The 21,971-nt window shown below is 45.3% G+C and overlaps 1 non-coding gene across 1 annotated transcript; it reads left to right on the plus strand.

Moving 5' to 3' along the window:
• Positions 1 to 21,135: 21,135 nt before the first annotated feature.
• TRNAA-UGC (transfer RNA alanine (anticodon UGC)) lies at positions 21,136 to 21,207 on the plus strand. The gene has a single exon. It is a non-coding gene; the product is annotated as a tRNA-Ala (tRNA).
• Positions 21,208 to 21,971: the final 764 nt, after the last annotated feature.

Consider the following 21,971-nt stretch of genomic DNA (forward strand, 5'->3'; position numbering starts at 1 on the left):
ACCCAGGGTCAAATCTCATTGTGCTGTAGGGCTGCCAGGCCTGACTCAAAAATATCTGTGGACTTTGGGGGTGGAGCCAGGAGCAAGGTAGTGACAAGCATGACTGAACTCCAAAGGGAGTTCTGGCCATCACATTTAAAGGGACCGCAAACCTTTTAAATGCCTTCTCTCCTTTGGAAATAATGAAGGATAAGGGTGCCTTCTTTTGGGGCTCATCGAATTGGACCCCCTTGTCCAATTTTTTTGAAACTTGGAGGGTGTTTTGAAGAGAGGCACTGGATGCTATGTTGCAAATGTGGTGCCTCTACCTCAAAAAACAGCCCCCCTATACTGAATATTTGATGCCTCTACCTAAAAAAACAGCTTCCCCAGAGCCCCAAAATCCATGGATTGACGCTCCATTATACCCCATGGGAAGTGGTCTCCATAGGGAATAATGGAACGGCCAGCAGACATTTCCCTCCTCCCTTGCTTTCTGATGACCCTGAAGTGGGGGGAGGGCCTCCAAACCAAGGGATCCCCTGCCCCCAAGTGGGGATTGGCAATCCTACTGTGGCATAAAGCTTGTGGGGTGACTTTGGACCGGTCACTCTCTGTTTTCCGTACCTCACTGGGTTGTTATGAGGGTAAAATGGAGGAGAGCAAACTGAAGTATGCCACCCTGAATTCTTTGGAGGAGCAATGTCATAAAAATGTACTGCATAAATAAACAGAATGATACCGAAGAGCTGAGTTCTACTTTAGCTGTCAGTCTTCATCCTTTTCTCATGCTGCGTGCAGCACATGAACTTCGATCTGTGCACAGGGCTTTTTTGGTAGAAAATGCCCAGCAAGAACTCATTTGCATATTAGGCCATGCCCCCTGACAACAAGCCAGCCGGAACTGCGCTCCTGTGCATTCCTGCTCAAAAACAGCCCTGTCTATCCTTCATTTTACAAACAAATGCAAACGTGCTCCAGGTTGGTGGTGCTATTTGCTGGTGAAGTTTCAGGCATTAGCCAGCCCGTGCTGTTCTCAGCTAGGTTTTCTCCATTCAAACTGAAACAAAAATGACGGAGAGGGTTTTTCTTTAAAAGTCATCCCAAGAAAGAAAAATGCACAGCATAACTGCATGTGACTAGGGTGTTTTCAGACAGCTTCTGCCACTCTACTGATGTCTATTTATGAACAAATTAATAATAAATGTAATGGAAATGGAGGGCTGGTTTTCTTGGTCAATAGTAGTACTTTTTTGCATAATTAAATTTGCCTTTGTTACTCAATAGGAGGGAGCACTGAACCCTCATCCTTTACTTTTAGAAATCTCATTGATCCCCGCCTCAGCATCTTCCAAAATTTTGCCAGGCATTGCCAACATTCTTCCAAACATATCTTCATATTTTTGCACCAATGAGGGCTAGAAACTTAGCATTTGTTTGAAAATGAACACTGAATTTTTTGGGCACCTGTGCAGAAGCATGGCATACACTGTGCCCTGCATATTGGTATGCTCTTGCAGAATGCATTAGTGAATGGGAGCAGACACTATCTCTGTATTATGGATTGTTGCATTATCTGTTTCTAGAGACTATTTTGCAAAGAACATTGCTGTGTAGGTTATACAGCAAGGGAGTTAGCAGATGGAACAGCCACATGATAGCAAGGAAACTGTAAAAGTGTAAAGAGGAGTTAAAAAAAAAATCCCAAGGAAATGCATCTTGCAAGCAAAATCTTCAGGATAGTGCCCTCCCACCCCAATTTTTGCTGGTGGACAAGTAAGGCGATAAAGTGAGCTCAAACCCAGATAGATCAATTAATGATAAAGCATGCAGTTAAGTAAAAATTTTAAAATAATCTGTTGTGTTGCGTGTGTACACATGGAGACCTAGGCAGTTGCTAAAGTTGTAGAAATTACACAGTTCTTAAGAGGTTTTTGCTATTTCTAGTCTGCACCAGTTTATGACTATTGGGGTTTTTTTTTGGGCATTGACGCTAAAGTAAAACATCACCATTCCATTATCTTTATGTGACCTAACATGTTGTAGCTGTAATATTCCTGTTGCTAAATAATCCATTATGTAATCATAAGAGTTACAGGAATGGAGATGAAGACATAATATATAGGGAAGTTTACTGTATTTATTTATGTTATTTATAGTTTGTAAAGCTGTCCTGTTCACAGTTGTGCACACCAGATTTTGGGTTAGATGGTCAGAAAGCAGAAATAGTGTAATATAAATATCCTCTTGGTTTGATATATTTTAGTATCTTCTATCTTGCTTAGCTTACTGTCAGTCTCCCAAAAGCACATCTCATAGCCATGCAGAAGTTTTACTAAAGAAAGCATTGAGATTGAGAGAGAGCACCCAAAGGATCGATGCCATATCATGGCAGAGGAAAATTGAAAATGGCCACTTGTCACAAATGTCATCTTGGAAACCTATGAAGAATTAGAGAGGAATCAATTTTGTGTGCGGGCCATTTGTTCAAAGAACAACCAGAGCACCTTTTGTTGAAACAGATTAAAGGGAATGAGTCATCTCGCAAGAGATGGCTTCCATTTTTTAAAGATGGCAGCTAAATGCTAAGATTAGAAAAGTGAGCCCCCCAGGTTAAATTTCTTCCTTAGCACAACGTTGAAAATAAAAAGCATCCCTCCCTCTCTTTCCTGCTCCAAAAGCATACAGGCTTTATATACGGGGTGACATGATAGAGGTTTACAAGATTATGCATGGAATGGAGAAAGCAGAGAAAGAAGTACTTTTCTCCCTTTCTCACAATACAAGAACACGTGGGCATTCGATGAAATTGCTGAGCAGAAAGGTTAAAACGGATAAAAGGAAGTACTTCTTCACCCAAAGGGTGATTAACATGTGGAATTCACTGCCACAGGAGGTGGTGGTGGCTACAAGCATAGCCAGCTTCAAGAGGGGGTTAGACAAAAATATGGAGCAGAGGTCCATCAGTGGCTATTAGCCACAGTGTGTGTGTATGTGTGTGTGTGTGTGTGTGTGTGTGTATATATTGGCCACTGTGTGACAAAGAGTGTTGGAATGGATGGGCCATTGGCTTGATCCAACATGGCTTCTCTTATGTTCTTATGTTCTCAGCACTGTAATTATCACAATGGTTTGGTGGGCCAGAAGTGATAGAGACCAATTCCCCACTAGGCTTGTTCTGACACTTTAGTCCGATTTTGAACAAGCTGCCATGCTGCAGCTACTTGCCCCGCCTCTTTCCTGTGGCAAACAAGATCCTCTGAAAACCAGTTTCTGCTTGCCACGGGAAATAAGTGGGCCAAGTTGCAGCTACGGGGCAGCTTGTGCAAAATCGGACAGAAGCATTGGGGGTGGGTGGTGGGTGGAAAAGAACTCTGATGTCAGAACAAGCCTAGTGGGGAATAGATCAGAGTGAAGGAAATAGATGGTTAAGGCTGGTCCCATAGGTGACTAAATGCACATGGGGCTGAGAGTACCTGGTAGGGTGGAGTACTGGGGCAGTCAGATATTGACTGCAAATTGTAAGGAGTCCATCAGAAGAAGGATGCAGAGGGCAGGCTGGTGGTCCATTCATCTAGAGAAGAAGTAGGCAGATTGACTGAACTTCCTGACACAAAGAAGGCTAGAGGGCCTCAATTAAATCTGGTTAACCTGAGCACCTGCATTAATACCTCATGGATAATTGTAGTTAGCGTTTAAACTCACTTCTTGGAACAAGGTGGCAGCGGTGAGAATTATTTGCATGCACAAACCATCTAACAAGCTGGGTTCATGTACATTTTCCCTTCACTGTAGTAAAGGTAAGGTCTGAATGCAGCCACAATTTCTCATTCCAGTTGGTTCACGGGTATTTCCATGCTCATTTCTAAGTAATGGATTTTGTTTGTTGGATTGGCTTTATGAAACTCACTGAGAGTTAAGATCTAGTGATCACATCCTGCTGAAAATATTGTCATGTGAATGACAGGTTGCACAAGTCACTGTGGTAGTCCCAGAATGCATTCCCTCTCTGTCATGGTTTCAGAAGCAGGCGAGGACCATCTTGTTCTGCTGTCTTTCTGGAAGCAGATACTGCTTTTATCTCCCCTGACATTTATTTTATCATGTATTAAGTTTTCAACTGTTTTATGACATTGTGTGGTTTGGGGATGGGCTGTGGCTCAGTGAAGAGTATAAAGCACCTTCATATGTGTGTGATCATTGTCAATTTTTTGTACATTGCTTTGGAAATTTATATTGCAAAATGGGATAAAAACTTCAAAAACAAAACAAATGTGTATATGCATGTATGTATGTGTGTGTGTGTGTGTGTGTGTGTGTATAATGTGTATCTGGTATCCCACTCCTTGGAATGCTCAGAACAGTTTACAAAAAGGTTTTCCAAGGCCTGTTCTCCGACAAGCTTTAATTAGGCTGAGAGTTGCATGGCTTTTACAAGGTAGCAGCCGTTGGCTGTGTTTTTAATTGGTAAAGACTAGCTGCAAAGGTCCCAGTTGAGATATGAGCTGTGAATGCCCAGAAAGATTCTGAACTTCTTCCTCCCCATGGTGTTTGCCTCTTGTGGGATACATACAGGCAACAGAAAACCCATGTCTCCCTGCTACTGGGCAGACAAAAGCTCTTAGAATCATCTGAGGTCAAGAAAACAGAGAACTTGAATTAAGGGCCCAAGGAGCCCTTTTAATCTGCCCTTTTGATCATCATTTGAGATATAATCTTAGGGCAATCAGGAGATTTATGTCTTGACACTGTGTTAATCACCTGTGCCCAGGGCTTTTTTTTAAAGCAGGAATGCAGTTCCGGCTGGCATGGCATCTTGGGGGTGTGACCTAATATGCAAATGAGTTTCTGCTGGACTTTTTCTACAAAAAAGGCCACGAGGGAAAGCACTGTTGAGGTGGTGGGATTATTTGGGGACACCTGCCTAGCCAGCCAGATCAGCCAAATCAACCTTGACAATCAATGGGGTGACAGATGTCGCAGCCAGATCGCCCTCATATCCATGGTGGGATTGTTTGATTAGGGGTGTGGTGTAAGGGGTAAGCCCTGACCTGGGTGATAGAGACTAGCTTGATCTTGCCAGATCTCAAAAGCTAAGCTAGGCTGGCCCTGGTTAGTATTTGGATGGGAGACCTCCGAGGAAGACCAGAGTTGCTATGCAGAGGCAGACAATGGCAAACTACCTCTGAATGTCTCTTGCAACCCCAGCACCAATGGGAGGGTGTGGGAGAGGTCATTGAAGGGGGGGATCCCCTTATTCCCCATGCCCCATTAGCCTGTTTTATGACACAGGTTTGAATAGCACATGCACAACCTGGCTTGGAATAAACCAACCACAACTTTATTGGTTACAGCTGTAAAAAAAAGCCTTGGCACAGCATGGGGAACTGCCCTGCTGGTGAGTCAGTGATCTTCTGCCCATGCTAGCCCACCAGCTGGGGCTGTGAGAACCATGGGATGACAGGATGCTGGATCCCACATGGATGATCGCCCCAAAATGGTCTGAGAATGAGGGTAGCCCCCAACAGCTGCTGAGCAGGGCACATTCCTTTAATCCCTCAGCCCAAGATTCCTTAAGGGGATCCCCATACTCAGGAAAATGGGCATGCAGGCCAGCTTTCCTGAGAATGAATCCAGCCCTATGCTAATATGGCAGCAAGAGTCAGCAATGGCAAACCACCTCTGAATGTCTCTTGCCTTGAAAACTCTATAGGGTCACCATAAGTTGGCTGAAATTTGAAGGCATTTTCTACTACCACCATGAGGGGGAAGGGGAGGTTTAACCCTTTTCACCCAGACCAGACATTCGCCTGAATTTATTTGGCTCCTCTGGTACTATCTTCCCTACAAGGAAAATATATAGGCATGACTGGGAAATCTGAATGTGTGTGTACAGGGCTTTTTTGGTAGAAAAAGCCCAGCAGGGACTCATTTGCATATTAGGCCACACCCCTGATGCCACCATTGTTTCACACAGGGCTTTTTTTGTAGAAGTTGTTCAGCAAGAAGTCATTTGCCTATGAGGCTGCACCCCTGACACCAAGCCAGCTGGAACTGTGTTCCTGTGCATTCCTGCTAAAAAAAAAGGCCCTGTGTGTGTACATCTATGAGCGTTTGTGGAACTGAGTTCAAGATACTAGTGTAACTCAATCCAAATCCTCCCTCCCCCTGAATGGATTCTTTTTACATTTAACAAAATCACAGAAAATCTGTTTGTGGATTTCATAGCATCCTATTTGGTCCTTAGTCATAAGCCAACCCTTCTTTTTTTATTTCTGAAGTCCAATTGAAATGCTCTGACTTGGGCAGCCCAGGCTATTGCAATCTCGTCAGAGCTCAGAAGCTAAGCAGAGGTGACCTTGGCAAGTAGTTGGATGGGAGACCTCCAAGGAATACCAGGGTCATGTTGTGGAGGCAGGCAATGGCCACCTCTGAAGTCTCTTGCCTTGAAAACCCCATGGGGTTGCCATAAGTCAGCTGTGACTTGATGGCACTTTTCACTGTCATTTGAAATGTGATGCCATATGGCAAGAAGACTTCTGTAGTGTGCTGAATATCTTGTTTAAACTGGTCTCTCAACCACTGCGTGTGGAATGTGAGCATGTCAGAGATGATGCACCGCCTGGGCTAGTGCTAGTATTGTATGTGTAGCACTGTTGCTACATGTTGGTGATTGATTGAAATGTGATACTAGGTATGCCACACAAGTAAGTTCCTCTTTCCCACCAGCATCATGCTTAAGTCAAGACTTCCAGGCAGGGAATCCAGGCTGGAAGTTCTAGTGACTTTTCTGTTTATAACCTGGGGATACTAATTGGTCTGTTCTTGTGAAAGTGACTGAAATGAGATTGGCAAGCATCTGCACACTTGGGCTGCGGAGTTACAAATAATGCTTTTTTTTTTTTTAATCTGTTGGCTGAATAAAATGGAGCTCTTTTGACCTTATCCTGAGAGAAACACTTGGCAGTTATGATTTAATGACATGCTCAAATATTTTCAGCTGTCCCTTTTCTTTCCTAGAGATCAAAGTCCATCTAATGACAGCTGTAACGAGCTTCATGCTGAGATGAAGATGTAGATTTTTAAAGTGGAGAAGGCAATCTGGTATCTGCTGCAAAAGCAGGGCCAGTGGGGAAGTTTTCCAACACATCTCAAGGGTCTGTGTCTACTGAAGTGATCTGCTTGACACATCTGATAAGAATCAGGTGAGTCATTCTCCATTTCCAACCATTCCTCCCTCTCTCTCTATTTGTTTGTTGGAGAGGAAATGGGATGAGTGGCAATTGTTAATGCAGATCTCTCTCCTGGCAAAGGTGGTGAGACGAGAAAGAGCCTTTCAAGCTCCCATCTGTTTGTTAAGATATTCTCTGTAAACACTTATGCCCTAGTGCAGGGGGAAATATTCAGTCTAATTGTCTGATGACGTTTCTGTGAATTAGGGATGACAGCCTCCAGGTGGGACCTGAGGGTCTCCCAGAATTACAGCTCGTCTTCAGACTACAGAGATCGGTTCCCCTGAAGAAAATGGATGCTTTGGAGGGTGGACTCTATGGCAGTGTGTCCCACTGAGTTTCCCGTCCTCCCCAGGTTCCATGCCTCCAGGCTCCAGGAGTTCCCCAGTCTGGAACTGGTAACCCTATGGTGAATGGACTTTCAGCAGCCTGTGTTCATTTTTTGGCAATGTGTTTTCATTATTTGGCAGATAGGGGCTGTGGCCTGCAATGCTCTGGGGCTCCTAAAAGATGATTTAATGACATGCTCATAATGACATAAAAGAGAAAAAAAGGGGGCTGTATAATCCCAAGTGGACTGGAAGAAGGGTAGCAAAAAACAGGGCCCAGTCCTGACACTGTGTTAATCACCTGTGCCCTTCACTTTCCAGACTAGGAGGGAAAGCACTGTTGCCCCAGAAAGCCAGTGGGGTGCAGCATTCAGAGTTCTTGAATAGGACTGGACAGACCCATTTTCAGATCTTTATTCAGCCATGAATCTTAATTTGGGACAGTTATTCCCTTTCTTCTGGGGCTCCTTTGAGGTTGAAATTAGTGGGGGTTGGGGGTAGAAAGAGAGAACAGTGTATGTTGCAATGAGTTATTTGAAAGAAAGGTGGGATAAAAATATGTAGACAAACAGCCCTCAGGATATAGTCTCTTTCCTGCTGGGGAGTCTGGAAGTTAAACAGGATTGCCTTCTGGGAAAAGAAAACTTGAAAGCTTGCACAGTACGCTGCAGTACTTTGGTTGTTCTTAATAAGAGATTCTGCATGCCCTTTATTCTTGTGTTAACTGTTATGGTTTCCTCTGCTACTTGCCTGAAGGGAGAGGAGCTTTCCTGGGTGGGCTCATCTACCTCCACTCACTCACTCACTCTCCCTCCTTTCTTTTTTGGGAGTACGTGCATACATGTGGGCAGCAGTAGTTAAACAGTGCACATAATTGCCAAAGAGCCAGGAGTGGTGCAGCTTGTGACAACAGGTCTGGTGCTCTGGAGTGGGTTTTGTGTCCTAAGACGGAGGTTCTCTACCTGGGTCGGGGCGGTCCGGGGAGAGAGATCCAGCTGCCGGCCCTTGACGGGGTACCACTGATACCGGTCCCTAAGGTCAAGAGCTTAGGCGTGCTCCTTGAGTCCTCCCTTACAATGGAGGCTCAGGTGGCAGCCACCGTTAGATCTGCCGTCTTTCATCTTCGGCAAGCGCGGCAGCTGGCCCCTTACCTGGAGCGCAACGACTTAGCGACGGTAATCCATGCTACGGCCACCTCAAGAATAGATCACTGTAATGCTCTCTACATGGGGCTACCCCTGACGCTAACCCGGAGACTACAACTAGTGCAGAATGCTGCGGCATGGCTGTTAATGGGGCTGCCACGACGGGAGCACATTCAGCCAGTGCTGAGAGAGCTGCACTGGTTACCTGTTGTGTTCCGAGTTCGCTTCACGGTGTTGGTACTAACCTTTAAAGCCCTCTATGGTCAGGGACCTGCCTATCTACAGGACCGCCTTTCCCCATATATCCCCCAGAGAACACTGCGATCAGGGACAAAAAATCTGTTGTCTGCCCCCGGCCCGAAAGAAGCCAGGCTATGCATAACAAGATCCAGGGCTTTTTCGGTGGCAGCACCAGAACTTTGGAACACCCTCCCAGAAGCTATAAGGGCCCTGCGGGATTTGGCGTTCCGCAGGGCCTGTAAGACCGAACTGTTTAAACAGGCTTTTGCGGTTTGATTGAAAAGGGGCTGCCACCGGACATCCTACAGAATGCTGGCGATCACAGTCGGAAAGTCAATACCGCCTATATTGGATTGAAACAGCGCTAGAACGGTTTTAAAATTGATAAGTAAATTATGGTTTTATATGTTTTATTTAATTGATTGTTTTTATGATGTTGTAAGCCGCCCTGAGTCCGCTTGCAGAGAGGGCGGGATATAAATGTGAAGTAATAAATAAATAAAATGCAGCCAGTCTAGGACAGTGGAATCTGTCCTGCTGTATTTGCTAAGCTTTTGTGCTACTTTGTTTTACACTAGAAGACTACTGAGAGGGGCAATAGGGGGACAAATCGGGCGGCAAACAGGGACTCATTTGAGAAATGACAAAGCCTCTGCCCAAGCTCTGGCATTACCAGGCTCAGGTTTAGTTTGTATTCCAGTCATGTCCTAAAGAGCACCTCTTCCCTCCCCCCCTTTAAATGAACATGCATGAACATATGAAACTGCCTTATACTGACTTGCACTGTTGGCCTACTGGTCAGCTGACTGGCAACAGCTCTCAGACTGAGCTCTAATAAATTGCCTGCTACCTGACCCTTTCAAACTGCACATTGAACTTGGTAGCTTCTATGTGCAAAGCAGATACTTTGCCTGTGAGCTATGCCTTGTCCTCTGGCTGTCCTTTACTCTCTTGGGGAAAAACATAGCAGCAGGGACAGCTGTTGGGATGATTACAGAACTCATCCACCACCCTGGGGTCCAGCTGCACTGATATTTCTGCCATGGTGGTTTAGATGCCTTTCTCCACATGCCTTGCAGAGGGCTCTCCTGTTTTTGGCTGGGGATCAGACATTCTGAGATAAAGCCTATCAGGACTCCAGGGTACTTGGGAGAAAATCAGAACCATGGATAGCTCACTGGAACTGGATGAAGAGTGAGCCAATGTGGTGTGCAGTGTTGTACTAAGATGTGGGAGATCCAGGTTTGAATGCTTACTCCTCCATGGAAGTTTGCTGGGTGACCAAGAATCAGTCACATATGCTTAGCTTAACCTACCTCACTAGGCTGTTGTGAGGATAAAAATAGAGGAGAGGAGAATGATGTAAATTGCTTTGAGTCCCTTTGGAGAGAAAGGTGAGATGAAAATGAAGTCCAAACAGGAAGTTTGCACTATTTAACAGAGATCTGCCTCCCTGCAGACAGCCAATGGACATTAAAAGGGCCATTTTCCCTTCTGGAAGCTATTGCAGCTGTAGGACTGAGATGCCTTTTGTTGCTTTGGGGTTTGGTGGGAAAGGTGGGAAAGCAGCTTCCTAACCTACAGGCCAGTCTGAGAAACAACTGAAATTGGCCATGGCAAGAGAAAGGCTACCTCTTCTGAAGCAGAATATGAAGGAATCTCTGAGGGTTTGTGTGTGTGTGTGTGTGTGTGTGTGTGGGTGGGTGGGTGGTGGGGGGAGGAATCTCTTTGACTTTCCTTTCGGAGGTGGTTCTTGATCTCACACACCCCAGCCTCTGTATGTCTGGGCCTTCCTTTCGTTAGTCCTAAGTCCCTGTAGGAGCTGCGACTGAGTTGTAGAGCATGTGCTTTGTGTGCAAAGTACCCCAAATGCCCCCTTTGCACTCCCCATCTCAGCCTCTTAGGCTGCAGGTGGTGTGGGAAAGGCTTTTATCTGCACAGACACTGGAGACCTGCTGCTAGTCACATCAGACAAGATGGGGCTAGATGGACAAGCATTCTGACTCTGTGTAAAAGAAAGCTTTGTATGTTAATTTTGCTGTAATATTCTGTGAAAATTGATGGGGCAGACAAAAAGAAAACTACTCAAGCCTTATTTTGTTTTGATTAGGCTATAAATCACTTTAGATTACAGGGGTGAAGTTGTCAGCTTTAAAGAGGTCAGTGAACAAAACTGGATTTTAAGACTCTTCTCTAATCCTTAATATTTAGAAGGAATTGAAATCCTGCCTTGTGGTGGTAATATGTTTTGTTTTATTTGCTGGAAGGAATTGAGAGAGAGAACATTTGCCTGCCAGTACTTGCTTTGAACTTCTGCACTTATTAGCCCTCTGAATCAATATGCTGCACGCTTTCATTACTAGTCAAACGAATTTAGACTCCCCACCCCCTCTCAAATGTGATTATTTCCCACCCTCTAGCTCTTAGGGAGATGCTACTTAAGAGCTCTCTTGCTTGGTGATCAAAACACGAGCCATGCCTTGTGATGTTTGGACATGCTAGTCAGCACCCAATTCATTAATCTTTAGGGCTTTGACAGATGCTTAGTAATAAATAGAGGTGTTTTTTTCCTTCTTCTTTAGCAATCAACATGTAACAGTGGTTAGGGGGCCTGGAGGGCTGGTGCAGAATTCCTGGTTTTATGTGCCATGCATCTGTAACTGAAACAGAGAAAACCATTCCGGAACTGCAAATGTAAGGCTGGAATTGCGCAGTCCACTGCAGTGGCTCCCAGCCTTTTTGGCACCAGGGACCGGTTTTGTGGAAGACAATTTTTCCATGGACCAGTGTGGGGAGGGCGGTACTGGGGGTTTTGCTGCCCCAGGCTGCCATCTCCACCTGCGCCCCGTCTCTGCCCCTGATGGGGGTCTTTAAATGAGGGGGAAAACTGGGGCTGTTTCTGCCATCTTACCACTAGGTGGCCAGGCAGCAGAAGGCTGATCTGCCTCCTCTTCCCATTGGCGGGAGTCTATAAATGAGTGGCAGGCTAAGGTCACAGGAGTCTTGGAGCAAGGCCTCCCTGCCTTGGAGTGAGGTTGTGCTGCCTCTTTCATCTACCTGGGTCCTGGGCGGGCAGGGGCAGTGCAGCACCTCTGCCTTGCTCTGCAGCCCAGTTGCTAGCAGGTCACAGACTGGTATCGGTCCATGGCACAGTGGTTGGGGATCCCTGGTCCACTGGACAAGACAGAGTTCCCACCCCTGCATTTGCAGACACATGTGAATGTGTGTGGATCTTTGCAGGGAAGAAATGGTGCACGAAAGGGGGAGAGCTTACTGCTGCTGTGCCTCTATACTTCTCCTCAATTGCTTTCTCTAAGTGTTTGGGCAGCTGGGCTCAGAAACCTGAAGCAAGCCATGGAGGGGGGAAAGGCCTTTGGGGAGGGTTTGCAGAAGGAAATCAAAGCCTCTCCTCTCCCACCCCCTCCTTCTACCCAGCAAATGCCTGTCAAGTTATATATCCATGCTATTTGACAAAAAGCAGGATTGGGAGTCTGGGGTTTGTCTGCTATAAAATGTACCTGTGTCCTAAACCATATATAAATACCTAGCCACAGACTCACCATGCTGGCTTTTCCCCTATCGCAACAGTCTAAAACCTATCTGTCCCCTGCATTTCCAGCTTCCATTTAAAATGCAAATGTATATTCCTAGCCCTTTTGTTTCTAAGGAAAAGTCTACAGATCCTATTCCACCCAGTAGTTCATTGGGAAGCAAACCTGTTCAGGCCAATGACTGAAAATGCAGATATTTTATGGAATTTAATTAATTCAACATGCTTAAAAATTGAAATGTTGTTACAGTTATTTAGTAAATTAAATAACATAATGGCACTAGATTACATTTATATTTAGCCCATTTTGCATTGATTTATCAGGCCTGCTTACAGGCTTCCCTCATTGCAGAATTTCTGGCTGTGGGCTTTGATGTCTATTTAGTTAATGCATTTGAAGATTATTTAATAGTTCAATTTCCTTAATGATGCTGAAGGAGAATTAATACTGTCTGGCATAAAAGGCATTGGACATTTAAAACACCTACTGTTCAGGAGTTTAATAGATAGTCCCTGAGGATGTGATCTTAAGAAATTTAATATCCAAGGTTAGAATTTAATTCTAAGAGAATTCTTTCAGTAGAAAGATTTAATACTCATGTACCAATTGATATTTCCAGAATCGCCCAGAAAACCTGCATGCATTATGAGGACAGATCACAGAAGTGTCACTTAAACCCTCAAAGGAACACATTTATTAGACTTTAATCTATGTTATTAAGTACTCCTAGAGAATCATTATTAGGTTTTAAGTCATTACCATTGGTGGTCTATATAAAGCGTGGAGAATAAAATCCTAAAAAGAGTTTATACCTTTCTAAGCCAACTGATTTCAACAGACTCAGAAGAATGCAACCCTGCATAGGATTGCATTGAGAACCTTTACTGTGGAGACAAAACAAGCACAAAAAAGCATAAAAAAACCTATTTAACATCATGATGCAGAAGTTGCGAAAAGTTTTGTTAGATGTTCTAATATCTGTCCATTCCTTATACTGGGAGGTGGTTCAGTCAGTGTGTGATCACCTGTTTGTAATAATCTTCTGCAGGAGTTAGGGGAGCACTGTTGAAAATTAAGATCTGAAGGGCTGCTTGAGCATGCCCAGTAGCATTCTTGGCTTTTTCTTTGAATAGGAGACACACATGAAACCATATCACAAACAGCTTTGGAGAGGTTCCTTGTGTTCTATAAGGGAAAACACTCTTGGTGATATGTAGAACTAATGGTGTGGTTTGGGATCTTGGCCTTTAAAGATGGAATGCATCCAGAAGAAGAGAGAGCAGAAAAGTGTGTGATTCGACCTGAGATGAGAATGATAGGTGAGGTTCATTTGTTTGGTCAGAGCTAGGCTAGGGTCTTGGGTGACCACACCTGGAATCAGAGCTAGTGGTTTTCTCAGGAAATTACTGGAGCTGATGTTAGAATCAGGACAAGAGCCCTGGAGTGCAGCAGGCAGGAAATATTGCATTGCTGGACCAGAAGCAGAAGGCCAGGCTTTGGTGCCCAGCTTGGCCAGCCCAGAGGCCTCATTCCTGCTAATCTTCAAGGGGTGATCAAGCGCTTCCTTGTTTAATTACCTGGGATGGGAAATTTCTGTGCTGCCTTTCCAGAGAACCTGCTTCAGGTGGCTTACAAAATTAATAAAACATAAAACATCATAAAAGTTATTAGAACTCAACATTCAAAAGCACAGCTAAAGGATAACATATGGGGCAGCTTAAAATGGGGTTTAAGAATTTCATAGGCTAAAAATAGTCTATAACGCTAAGTTTATTTTTTTTTAAATGACCCCTTTAATTGAAATGTTTTGGCCTGGTGCCTAAAAGAAAGTACTGTGGGTGCTAGGTGAACCTAATGAGGAAGGGCATTCCGCAGGCGAAGTGCCACTGCTGAAGAAACCCTGTCTCTGGTCTCACCACGCACCTCACCTCTGATGGTGAGAGAAAAGAGAACGGAGCTTGTTGAGGATCACAGCTGGTGGGTTGCACAGCATGAGAAGAGGTAGTTCTACCCCCTTTTGTGCTTGAAAAGGACTCTGAAGCCAGAACACACAAGAGTCCTGGGGATGACCACTAGGTCTTACTCTGCAATCGTGAGGGATCTAGCTTCAAAACACTGATGTCTGTCATGCTTCACCTGGCTTCCCTGGCAGAGAAGTATCTGTGCCTGGCTACTGGCTGCATCATCTTTCCAATTATATGAGAATGGATCCAGAGACATCTACATGCGATAGGGCACTTTGCATAGATAGGGTGATTCTCATATGGTGTTGGGGTGGTAGGTATTTGCAGCTGAGTGATCTGCGTCCTTTTCTACTGTCACTCTCCTGTTGCTCCAGACACAGAGAAATCCTGTACCAATTTATGCATACATGGGAGCCATCTTTAGCGAAAACTTTTTCCCCTGTCTCATGCAAGGAAATCCATTTGTCAGGTTTAGTGGCAAGCTGAGAAGGACCGTCCAGGAATAGCTCAGTCTGTGGCCAAGTGACAGGTTGCTAATACAGAAAAGCCACATCAGAACAAGCTGATTTATAGGACCGGAGAATGCTACAGGCCCCTTGTAACATTCAGTCCCTCTTAAATTGGCAGATGCTATACCATCCCATGGAGGAAAGGTATTATCAGATCTCAGAAGCTCAGCAGGGTAAGTACATGGAAAGGAGACAAGCAAGGCTCTGCAGAGGAAGGCAGTGGTAAACTACCTTGGCTTCTCACTTCTCTTGAAAACCTCTTGTGAGGGTCACCACCCCCACCATCATATGACATTGTATGTAGAATAGCCAGGAGATCCTAAGATTGTCCAGCAGTCAGAAGTTCTAGAATCTAGATCTTTAGTGTTATGTACCACTAGGTGGTGAGCTAGACTTGTTTTTAAGGCAGGAGATGTTTCAGAGGTAGTTTGCCATTGCCTGCCTCTGCACCATGCCCTTGGTATTCATTGGAGACTGCAATTCCACATACTAGCCAAGGCTGACCCTGCTTAGCTTCTGAGATCTGACAGGATCGGGCTAGCTTGGGACCATCCAGGACAGGACTGGGGTCACCATAAATCAGCTGTGACTTGTTGGCCACTTTACATACATACCATCTCACTGCCTTATGCATTTCTGGTGCTGTAGCACAGCAGGGATTATTATTATTATTTACATTCAATGAATTGCCCTATCTTAGCTAGTGCCAGGCTCAGGGTGATGTACAACAGTAAAATTTTGTTGTTGTTGTACAGTCGAGTCCGACTCTTTGCGACCCCATGAACAAAGTCACGCCAGGTCCTCCTATCTTCCACCATCCTTCGAAGTCCGCTCAAATTCATGTTTGTTACATCAGTAACGCTGTCCAGCCATCTCATCTTTTGCCGTCCCCTTCTTCTTTTGCCTTTTGTCTTTCCCAGAATCAGGGTCTTCTCCAGTGAGTGCCCCCTTCTCATTTGGTGACCAAAGTATTTGAGCTTCAGCTTCAGCTTCCGCATCTTACCTTCCAGGGAACAGTCAGGGTTGATTTCCCTCAGGACTGACTGATTTGATCTTCTTGCAATCCAAGGAACTCTCAAGATTCTTCTCCAGCACCACATCTCAAAAGCATCTATTCTTCTGTGTTCGACCTTCCTTAAAAATACATACATATATATGTAGAGGGGGTGGAGAGGAAAAGGTGCCAGCACGGAAATCGTCACTGTCCTTATTCAAAGGCTTGGCGGAACATATCTGCCTTGCAGGTCCTGCGAAACTGTAAAAGATCCTGCAGGGCCCTGATGTCTTCTGGCACAGAGTTCCACCAAGGCTGGCAGATGCTTTGCTGGTACAGAGAATAAGGCATCTGGGCCCTGCTACTTTAATTCTCTAGTATGAAGTATGTGATGGCTTTACACATATGGAACAGGTATCACTGAGTCCAGACAAGGATTACCTTTATGAAGAGCTTTCTAATAATACATGACAACTACCAAGAAATACTTTTCGGTTTTCTTATGCTCAATAGGGACCCGATCGCCTGGTGCCATATTACAGCATCATTTGGCAGAGAGCACTTTAATTCTTTTGCCACTCATTCATGAATGCGCTTTCAGTTTTGAGTCACTTGATCTGGCATCATTGCTGTGGGTGCTTGAGGGGTCCTGTTGTTTTATTGCTCCTGCCTAAATAAGGTTGCTCATGTGTCAGAGAGAGGAAGTTATGAAACACAAATTAGGTAGATGGGTGAGATCATAAATCAATCAAGCAATCTGCTTGGGAAACTGTAAATAAACGCCTTTCTTGCTTTGAAATAGAATGGGTTGAACGTGAAGGGGTGGGGGGGGAGACCAATAAAGCAGCAGTTAAGCAACATTTGGTTTTGCTCGATTAATTCTATTAGCTCGGGCACAGCAGGTGATTGTGCCAGAAGCACCACCAGCCATCTCTTGAGGTCTGCCAGGTGCTTGACAGCACTGCTGCCTTTGCTGTTCCAGGCAGGCAGCAGAAACAGGCTTACCACTTCGGCTGCTGTACATAACTGGCAGCCGGTGTTCAGCCTGGTGATTCTCAGCCTGTGCAGGCCAGATTGCTGCCTGAGGGCCATTGCACCCCTTGGTTCAGATGTGATGCAAGACTGTGCTTTATATTGCCTATGGCTAGTTGATGAAACCAGGAATCAGCTAATGCAAGATCACTGGATCCCGAGTTGCACAGGGCTGGCCCAAGGATTTTTGACTCCCTAGGAGAATAACTCCATTGTCCCCCTATGCTGTGGGAAAGCTGCCAACATTCTCCTTTTCCATGGGGAAGCTGCTCCCACTCATGGCACCCTCACTGGTGCCAGGGTTGTGGCTTGCCGCAGTGCTATGCCCGCCTATGGATTGGGAAGCCAAAACGGCAATTGTAAAGGGCCCTGGCCTCCAGCCTGGCCTTGATTTCTTTGATGGAGGGTCAGGGAGAAGGAAGGGGGTTTGCCATCACAATGGGTACAATGGCAACCAGAACTATACTACACAGTATTCAAAATGAGGCTGCACCATAGATTTATATAACGGCATTATGCTACTGGCTGATCTGTTTTCAATTCCCTTCCTAATAATTCCCAGCACAGCATTTACTTTTGCCCATGTTGAACCTCATTTGCCCTGCTCATGTTTTTTTTTTTTGTAGCAGGAACTCCTTTGCATATTAGGCTACACCCTCCTGATGTAACCAATCCTCCAAGAGTTTAAGGTAGGCCCTGTAAGAAGAGCCCTGTAAGCTCTTGGAGGATTGGCTGCATCAGAGCTGTGTGGCCTAATATGCAAAGGAGTTGCTGCTACAAAAAAAGCCTTGGCCCTGTTGAAGCCCATTCACCCATGATCCTTCTGAAATGCCTCAGTCCTCTCTGGTTCTCACTGCCATGATCAACTTAGCATCATCCACAGACTTAGCCACTTCATTCCTTGCTCCCAACACCAAATCATTAATTAATAAGTTAAAAAGCACCAGACCTAGTACCGAGCCCTGCAGTAATAAAAAGTAGTGAAATCCAATCTCAATATGCCAATCGCTTTTTTTTTTAAACAAAGGAAAGTTCTGCTGGCTGGGGAGAAGAAGTGGTATCTGTGGGGCAAACTAGTGTGTGGGCACTGCACTGCTGCTGTAAATGCCTCTAGGTTTGAAATGTCACCAGAAGAAATACACAAAATCCTTGCAGTGTGGCAGCAGCCGTGGACACTTCAGCTCGTTGCTATGCTACTGATCAGAACAGAATCTCATCTTTCTTTCTTTTTTTTTTAATGGGTAGCTCAACAGGAAAAGCCTCTCAGCCTTGTGGCATTTGATCCTGCTATTAGTGGCTGTTTAACTTCTCTCATTATCTGCTTTGTAATGCAGGAAACCTTCTGACTCTCTGCCTATGGATGAAAGGCAAGCATGTCAAAGATACCAAATGTGGTTCTGGGGATATCAAAAGTCAGGACTGCAACGGGAGGAAAGCTTTGAAGATAAAATACAATTTCCTTTATGGATCCTCCCCGATTTGACACAATGGCTGCAAGCCAAAGGTGCCAGCAGGTCAAACCTTTACTAGAGCAAAACCTCAAAGAAAGGTTCCATTGCTTGGAATTGCTTTCTTTGTTTGCACTGTGCACGAGTCTGTTCAGAGGACTGTGGCAGTTCTTCTGTGTTCCACTTTAAGCCCCAATCAAAGGGCCACTGGGTCAGCTTCGATTGCCTGTAGGAATGAGTCCCGCTAGGCTCCAGTTTAACCCCTGGAACCTCAATGGCTGCAAATGCAAATATTCACTTTAGCTTCGCATACGATGGCAGCGTGGCTCTCGGCATTGGAGGCAAAGTTGCTATTAAGGAGAGTCACTCTTGTTTAAAGACCTATTTACGCTGACAATTGGCTGGAAGAATCTTTTAATATTTACAGGGCAATAATGGATTTGTTACTACTGTCAGAAGCTGCTAAATACTGCTCAGGTTGCTATTTAAGCGCCATATGCTCCAGACAAGTAGCTCCCCATGTGTCCTTCCCTGTGCTTTAGGGAAAAGAATATTGGTAGAATATCGAAGTAGCAAATGAGTTGAGCTGTGTTTGGGATCTTGTCCTTTGCTCTGCAGCAAGCTCCTCTGTCCTAAAAAGTATTGTCAATTGCAGCAGGAGTGAACTTCAGAAGCTCGAAATCACTGGAGAGAGCAGTCTGCACTTTGATCTATAATGTTCAAATTACAGATCAGGAGCAAGATGGCAAGATTTGATACAGGACAGGTTTCGTATCTTTAAATGGGGCCTTATATGTGCATGCTTGTTTCAGAGAAAGACCTGCCCTTGCCCTGAGCACCATTCATTTGAATAGAGACATGGGAACACAACCAAGAAAATTGGAAATAAGCAGGGGAATGATGCATTCACATCAGTTCATTTCAATAGGGAAGATGGGTTCTATCCAAGTCTTTATGGGAAAGGTAGGTTTTGAGGAGGGTTTTTGGAAACCCAAAAGGGCAGGTGCTCTTTTTTGCATTTTTAATTCTCATCTTGAGTTTCTCTGTTAGACCAGGCTAGTTAGCCAACAGTGGAATCCTTGGAAGAGTTACACACTTCTACAGGCCCGGCCCAAGGACACATGGCGCCCCAGGCAGCTTTGCTGCCCTCACTCCCCATGCCCCCCTACCCCCTTTGTTGTGCCTCCCCTCCCTCCTTCCCTCTCAATTTTACTGCCCAGGGAACTGGCGGTGAAGTGCTGGCTCCTGGGGCTCTTTGAAGGCCGCCTCCCTGCTGATCAGCTGATCGGGGGGAAAAGCCACCGGCAGCTCCTATGCCAGCCTTTCGGCACTCTCAGCACTTTCAGCACTGTGGCGGCAGCGGGAAGGACAGCGAACCACTCAAAAAGCAGCTGCCACCATCTCCTCCCCACTTCCCTCCGACACAATCCAGGGAGGAAGTGGGGAGGAAGCGGCGGTGGCCACTGCTGCTTTTTCAGTGGTTCACTGTCCTTCCCGCTGCCATCCCAGCGCTGAAAGTGCTGAGACAGCCGGAAGGCTGGCATAGGAGCTGCTGGCCTCGGTGCAGATTTTCCCGATGATCAGCTGATTGGCAGGGAGGTGGCCTTGAAAGAGCCTCAGGAGCCGGCGCAGTAAAAATTGGGTGGGAGGGAGGGGGAGGCAAGTAGGGATTTGCCTAGGGAGCGGGGCGAGGGCCAATTTTGGTCCCCTGCCCTGCCAGCGCCCTAGGCAAATTCCTAGTTTGCCTGGTGGCAGGCCGGCTCTGCCCTTCTAAAATCATTGAAGTCAAAGGGCTTTGATGGGTGTAACCATTTAGGATGGCATTTGCAAGACTGTATCGTCAGCCTTTTTGTACCCCTGAAGTTGGAAACAGAACTGCAAAAAACAACTTGAAACAGTAATGCTTGCAAATGATGTAACACAACATAGCAATGAAATAGCTCATGAACTCTAACAATCTGGCTCATTAACATGGTGGTTGCTAATGGGGAGGGGTTTGGTGAAGTCTTAAAAACTGATAAAGACAGATCTGAGAGTTTCAAAATAGTGTGTATTGACTGTGCATGCTTATGAAAGTGCAGAATGGACATCAAGACACATGCAAACTCAAATGGCTCCTGGCTTGTATACTTGATTGACTTGCTCAATTTTATTTGGTCGCATTCTAACTGCTGGATCAATATCCTTGATAGAGCAGCATGATCTCCTTATGTCACCATCTACTGAAATGCCATTGATATATAGGAGATCACTGCAGATAACAAGGAGTGCTGCTTGAAAAAAAATGCAATGGCCTGCTGTCACCTCTGGGTAAGTATTAAAACTGCTGCTAAGAGGCAATCCTTTGTACATTGGACTGTGTGCTAACTCTCAGTGATGATCTGCTGACTGTTCTTCAATAGACATGAATGGCTGGAAGATGCTTCTTCAGTGACCCACGATGGTTGCAGTAGCTGCTACAGCCAGGGCACAAACCAGTCAGATTGAAGCCAGCATTGTGTTGTGTGTGTGTGGCAGGAAGAATGTTATCTGAAGAGCTGTGAAAGGGAAATGGGTTTGGCTTTCCATTGATGATTCAGCTGGAGCAGAGGGATACTTGTTTGTCTCTGAACCAGTTGTGCAGTCAGAAGACTTAAGATTTTTTAGGAGGTTACACCCCTCCTAGAAAGAACACCATGTCAAGGAGAAGACCAGCCTGGCCCCAGCTAGGGAGGAGCTGTGGCTCAGTGGTACAGCATCTGCTTTGCATGCAGAAGGTCCTGGGTTCAATCCCCAGCATTTTCAGTTTTTTTAAAAAAACCAGATAGTGGGTGTAGTGATGTGAAAAACCTCTGCCTGAGACCCTGAAGAGCTGCTGCCAGCCAGAATAAACAATTCTGACCTGGACAGAGCAGAAAGTAAGTTTGTGTGTTCCTTTGTGTCCATTTGCCAAAACAGGCATAGCCATTTGCCAGGACATAGCTCTCCTCTACTAAAAAGATCCCTGTTCCAACAGCTCATAGCACAGAGACTGCAGAATAGAGTGGAAAGATAACCTTGGCCTCTCTCACTGGCCTGCTCCTGTATATGTGTCCCAGTGAGGGGAATAGAAGCTTTGGGTAAATGGTGTGAGGGAAACATTCTCTTCTCTGCAGCTGCTTTTAAATGGAGGCTGTTGAAAGCGATCTTGTGTAGTTGCCAAGGATGTATGAATATACCTGCCCATTTCTTTTTGTTTTCATATACTGTCACAGTGGGAGCCTCTTTGGTTTCATATACTGTCACAGTGGGAACCTCTTTGGTTTTTCTCATTCTTACTGATGGTATTCTCACTGCTTTGGTTGTTTTGTATTTCATTTATTTGTGAAATGCCATTGCATCCTTACTAGTTCTGTTCGTTTATTTAGAAAATTTGTATGCCACCTCACCAGAACTGCTTGAGGCACCTCAGACACTTTTGCTCCCTTGTGATCTATTTTTCATATTACCTGGTCCAAAGCCAGCTTTTTAGTATCACAAGTCTTCTTTGGGAAGATTTGGTGGGAAGGCCTCTTCTACAAGGTCGTGCC

This window comes from Heteronotia binoei, chromosome 11 (assembly GCF_032191835.1).
Source record: "Heteronotia binoei isolate CCM8104 ecotype False Entrance Well chromosome 11, APGP_CSIRO_Hbin_v1, whole genome shotgun sequence".
NCBI classification, from domain to species: domain Eukaryota; kingdom Metazoa; phylum Chordata; class Lepidosauria; order Squamata; family Gekkonidae; genus Heteronotia; species Heteronotia binoei.